At 39.3% G+C, this 6,283-nt stretch overlaps 1 protein-coding gene across 1 annotated transcript in view; it reads left to right on the top strand.

Moving 5' to 3' along the window:
- Window positions 1-3,898: 3,898 nt before the first annotated feature.
- Window positions 3,899-6,283, top strand: part of NUDT9 (nudix hydrolase 9) — a 41,880-nt gene continuing 39,495 nt past the window's right edge. Inside the window, exon 1 of the mRNA XM_054591762.1 lies at window positions 3,899-3,962. The gene's annotated coding sequence lies outside the window, so the exon portion shown is untranslated. The remainder of the gene's footprint in view (window positions 3,963-6,283) is intronic.

The raw sequence follows: 6,283 nt of genomic DNA, 5'->3' as shown, positions 1-6,283 counted from the left end.
GAATTGGGAAGGTCATTTGAAAATTGTTCCTTGAGTGTATTAAAGGCTGTCTTAATGACATGATATTGTTAATACAGAAGCCTGATTCACCTCATCACTTGATTTCCGATGATCAGCCACTTGGTATTTACAAGGACCAAGTAACACTCCTTTAGCTGAAATCCAAATAGCAAGGAGTTCTCTGCCTTGGAGGGCACAGTCCTGCTCCAGAGCCCTCGGGGTTTTGCTTTGTGTGGTCCACAAAGCTTCCTTATCCACCACAGAGAACTCTTGCCCCAAAGATCTGCAGGGCGAAAAGGACCAAGAAGCAGGCAAGCTTGCAGCACATCCTGGACCTGATGCAGAGCACTCTGTTTCTCTGAAACTGTAGCAACACTCAAACTGGCAGCATTCGGAGTTAAGTGAGGTGTGGAAATATTCCCACAACTGTCCCGTGTGTATATGCCACCTGCGAACCCCAAAGACACATTGTTTCTCTTTCTTAGTGCTGGAGGCTCTAAAGTACAACTTTTACCTAGAATTTTACCATCACCTAGATTCTACAATTAATGTTTACTATGTCTCATTTTTTAAGTCATTCATCCATTTATTGCTGCCTTTTAAAAATCTGCAGACATAAGACAAACACATACTTATGCTCAGGATTTAATGATAAAGTTTAAATGTGTTACAGGTACAATAAAATATAAAAGCTATATACCCATGCACTACTTGATTGTGGATTCCTCAAAGTGACTGCCAGTACTTGGTCTATTTTCCCAAATAGACCCCCACATGCAAATGGGGGTTGCTTGTGAATGTGGTGTGCCCAAAAAAATCTCTCAGACTGAGAAGGGAGGAGAACAAATGGCCAGCATCTTGGGTCTCATGAATGAACCCTAGTCTCTGTTTTGGCTTACCCTTAACCAGGATAGGAAAAGCTTGGTGGCACGAACATGGAGTCCTGTCTGGTGTTTCCTTCAGAGGGAAGAAAATTGGGCTTATTCTCCAGAATTGGTGGACACTGTCTCTACGGGACTGATTTGGGCACAGGGAAAGAATATGGCCTGGAGTTCCCTCACCTTGTCATGGGGACACTGCCACATTTTCTGTATATTCCTAGCTCTTAAACTCATTATCTGGAGTTTTATTTTTCCTTGTGCTAGTATGGCACTTTTAACTTATCCCCTCGTTAAACACTAATGTCCCACTTTAGACATTGTTTCCTAAAAATCCTAGCTCAAATATGCACAGGGGATTCCAGCTCTCTGACAAGCTTTTGAATTCGCCACACATACTCTCAAATAACACTTTACTAGTGAAACCTAGTAAACTGTTGAGACTGGTTAGAGACTTGGCCATTAAAGATATTTATGTATGAAAAGGGCACACAGATTCTGAAAGTGGAGGAGGGGTCTCTTCTCAGAAAGAATAAACTTCTTTTAATTTATAATTTGTCCATTTAATTTGTATTTTCCCAGTGGTATAGGTCAAGTGGTAGAATCAGTGAGCAAGCAGTCTGCCAAATCCCTTTAACAAGCTATCCATAAATATGGATTAGTCAACTATAGTCCAATCAATTTTCTGTACCAAAAGGAAAGCCCTTTAGGGATGCTGCTGGATTGAGGAGGGCAGCTTTCTTCTGTGCGTACCATGACTGCCTAAGCACCCACCCTAAAGAGTTGTGCCGTTTTACGTTCATACAGTATTTTGTGTTGCTCTTTTCCCCTCTACCCCTGTGAACTTTAGGTGAAAATGATCTGTTCCTTTTGATCAGTTCAAGTTAACTCTTAAAAACAAACAAATAACTAAACAAGATATTGCCTTCAATAGATGCCCTACCCAAACTAATAACAAATGAAATGCACATATGCTCCAATAAATAGAAGAAATGGAAGGTGGAAAGAAGGATAATGATAGAGATCTCTCCAGATAGCGCTTATATTCCTTGCATCATTGCTACTGTATGCAGTAGTTTGATCTTACATAAACCCATGCTTCTAAGTTCCTTCTTTAGCAATAAATATTGATGAGAGCTTATTTATGCAACCTTATGGAATTCATGGAAAGAAAAAAATTACTGACTTAAAATGTGGAAACAAAACGTGTTTTTTCTTTAACTAGTTGTTAAACAAGTTAACTTTATTCCTTTTACACAACAACTCTAACATATTTTCACTGATATGTCCCCTAGAGCAAGGAACATAGGAAAGAATAAACAAATTGGATTTCATCAAAATAAGAAGCTTCTGTACAGTTGAAGAAAACATCAGCAAAATGAAAAGAGAACCAGCTGTATGGGAAAATGTATTTGCCAATGATACCTCAGACACAGGTTTGATCTCCAAAATATAAAAAGAACTCACATGAATTCACTCCGGGAAGACAAACAATCCAATTAAAAAATGGGCAAAGAACTTAACCAGACACTTCTCCAAGGAGGACATACACAGGTCACAGAGACATATGAAAGGATGCTCAGCATCACTAGCCATCAGAGAGATGCAAATTGAATTCCACTGCAGGAATATTCCCTAAGGACCCCAAAAACCATTTCAAAAGAACAACTCCAACAGAGTATCAATGAAAACTTTGGAAAGTACTTACTTTCAATTATAAAAGAACATCATTTAAAATCTCATTCATGTAAAATTTGCAAAGATTGTCCTTGAACAACTTTTCTGTTATTAAAAACTAGAGAGTCAGGAAGGCCTTCTTTTTCATAAATGTTCTATTAAGGGAGGTTTTTGGGGGAGTATTTTTTTGAATGTCCTCATCATCTCCGTCCCGTCCTGTAATGCTGATTGCATTGAGAGCATGCTTGGGTCTTTGTACAGTAGACTGAGTTTGATTCTTTGTTCTTGTCCTGCTGATGCAACCTATTCAATACATTACAGATATATTTATTATTCAGCTACAGATGAACTGTAACTTTGTGAAGACAGCTACTGCGTGAACGCTGGCATACGGTGTGGGTTGGGAAGATTCTTAGGGAAACCTGTGCAGGGGTCTCACTGTAGTAGTTCTATATCTCTTTGAATAGCCCTGTAGCTGTGCTAGTAGATTCCCTAAGGAAGGAAGGGGATAGGGAAGAGAGAACTTGATTTACTGAGCATGAATATGTGCCAGGTATCCTGTGAAATGGACCGCATAAGGGTTTTTATCTTTCTCTCCACTTTATGTCTAATTGACTCCTTTTCTTCCTTCAGATCTCGTCCTGAGTATTACTTCTTAAGTGGGGCTTTCCCAAACTTGAACAAATCTCCCTATCATAATTCTCAGAGCACCAGAAACTTCCCTCTATAACATTGATGATAGTTGCAACATGACATTTGTGTGTGTGTGTGATTATTTCTCCCAATGTCTTTCTCCCCAGCTAGCATGTAGGTTCATGAGGGCAGTGCTCTTGATTGGTTTTGCTCATCATTGTACTACAGTAGCTACCACAGTGCTTACACACATCAGGGGTTTAATAAATATTTACTGAACAAATGCATGGTTAAAAATTTGAGATTATAGTCAGACAGACTTAAATTTGAGTCCTGGTGTAGTAGGTTGAGTAATCACAGAAAATCACAGAAACCACTGAAAATCAGGTCCTAAACCCTGGAACCTGTAAATGTTACCTAATGTGGAAAAGGGTCTTTGTGGATGGAATTAAGGATCCTGAGATGGTGAGATTATCTATACGGGTGATCACTAAAAGAAATCACAAGAGTCCTTAATGATAAGAGAGAGTCAGCTCTGATCCTTAAGATAAGAGCTGCCCTAAGAAAATTGAGACAAACAGAAAAGGGGAAGGCAGTGTGACCATCTGGGATATTGCCAAAAGCTGTGGCCACAGCCACGATCCGCCAGCAGCCTCCAGAAGCTGGGAGAGGCAAAGAAAGGATCGTCCCCAAGAACCTCCAGAAGATGTGTGGTTCTGATGACATCTTGATTTGGCACAAGAAACTGAATTACAAATTCTGGTCTCCAGAACTGTGAGCAAATAAATTTCTATTGTTTTACAGTACTAAGTTTGCTGTAATTTGTCTCAGCAGCTCTGGGAAATGAATACACCTGACTCTACAAATTATTAGATAGGCTGTGTGATCTTAGGCAAGTTATTTACCTTTCTGGAGTCTGTATCCTCATCTCTAAAGTAGGGGCAATTACATCAGCCCTCTTGGGATTATCATCAGGATTAAAAGTGGTAATATGTGTAATGTGCATAACAAATAGTAGCTCCCATTTTTTAAATGCTTGAAAAGAATAATTGTTATGATTCCGTAAGACATTAACAAAAGGTATCTTCTTTAATTCTCATAGCTCTGTGATGTTGAGTACCATATCTCATTTTACAGGTGAGGAAACAGGCATAGGGAAATTAAATAATTTGCCCAGATCACATGACCAAAATAAAAATATTATGAGGATAATATTTTTGAAATATTTTTAGATTTTTTGGACATTCTATGTATCTTATTGCTCTGGGATACCCCATCCATTGACATGATGGTTTCAGTGTTTCAGGGGGGAAGAAGAGATATGAATTAGAACAAAGAAGTGACTGTCAAATGGGAATTCTGAGTCTCTAGTACAGGATTAATCTTGAAAGCCAGCCTTTGTTAACTGAAAACAGGGTTTTAAAATGTCCTTCAACAGGCATTAGCTTAAGAAACACAGCTGGTTGGTATGATGTCTCCCATGACTAAAATAACAAAAAAGATGTAAACAATATCCTTGCCATAAAGAAACAGAAAGAAGGAAGCTGGTTACTTCTGACCCAGAGGATTATGCGAAAGAACAGAGATGACTATAGCAAAGGGGAGTGTTCAGAATCTACAGTAGTTAACCTAACTTTCTATTCTAACCCCTGCCCCATTGTTGCTGTTTATCCAGATCCAGCTTTTAGAATATCTATCTCTCTACGTTGTGAGGAATGAAGTTTGGTGGCTCCCTCTTGCACTCTATTCTGCCATCCATATGTGTCTTTATGGTCTCAATATGTTTGGTCCTTCTCTAGGAATTGTGCCCTCATTTCAAGAAGAAATAAAGGAGGTAGGGGGAATGGCAAAGAGTTAACAGTTTATGCCAAATAAACCAATCTCTTTTCACCAGAAAAATAATAGCCTTCCTAGAGATCGACACAAGTAGGCTTCTACTTTCATGTCAGGGTGGCCAGGTAGGGTCATATGGTACCTTTAGCTTTAGGGACCACAGAGAGTGGACACATTTCTACATATGACATAGAAGAAGGGAGAATGGGTACATTGGTATTGGGAAGCAGTGAACTGTGTCCACCGTGCATTATCGTAGATCAGGATTCCCCCAATTTTTTTGCGACACTGTGTTTTACACACATTGACCTTTCTGTTCCTTGATTATGGCCAAGCTCTTTTCTACATTAGAGATTTTGCACTCATAGTCCCCTTTGCCTGGAATACAGCTTTCCAGTGGCTGGCAGCTTCATGTCTTTAGGTATCTCTCAAATGCGACCTTTCCAGAAAAGCCTTCTCTGACACCCTTCCCATATAATCCAAAATAGTCACTCCTCCTTCAGTTATTCTTTTCCACAGAAAGTTGTCTATTTCCTTCACAGCACTTCTCCTAATCTGCAATTCCTATTATACTTATTTATAGTTGATTACCCTCCCCTAGAAAGTAAGCTTTGTGAGAGCAGGACCTTGTTCATCTTGTTCACAACTGTGTTCCGGACACTGAGGGCAATGCTTGGTAAATAGTAAGTAATCAGTGAGTATTTGTTGCATCATGAAATAAATGGGAAAAGGGGGAAAAGGTTGGAATCCTTAGTTACTCTTATTTTTAGTATATCTATTAATTCCAGTAATCCCACACACTGCTTTCCTATTTACAAATATTTATTTCTCAGCATCTTTTGCTTGTCTCACCAACTATTATGATATGCCCTTAAAATTGGTATGTGGTTTCTAAATCAAAAAATAAAACAAAAGCTTTCACGTAAGTTCCGATGACACCCATTTAATTTGGGATGTGGGTAAATGGACAGTTATATGAAACAGTAAATATCTGAGATGGCATTTAGGTTCTGCCCAAGAGTGGCCTGCAGCATACACTCTTAAATTCTACCTTACCTGGGAGTACAGTTCCTGAGGGGAGGAATCCGGGAGGCCCAGTTGTCTGAACTGGTGCAATCCCACAGCCATGGAATTGGTTTTCTTTGCAGAGTGGTGGGTCTTTAATCTAAGTCCTCTCCAACCTCCCTTAAGGAATGTAGAGGTAGAACACTATGGCTCAAAGAACTTCCCATGAGAACTCCTTCCTCTTTCTCCCATTCTTT

This window comes from Pteronotus mesoamericanus, unplaced genomic scaffold (assembly GCF_021234165.1).
Source record: "Pteronotus mesoamericanus isolate MK-2021 breed Mesoamerican mustached bat unplaced genomic scaffold, CSHL_Meso_final scaffold_232, whole genome shotgun sequence".
Classification (NCBI taxonomy): Eukaryota; Metazoa; Chordata; class Mammalia; order Chiroptera; family Mormoopidae; genus Pteronotus; species Pteronotus mesoamericanus.
The sequence above is the reverse complement of the archived record's forward strand: the minus strand, read 5'-3'. Positions and strand labels throughout refer to the sequence as shown.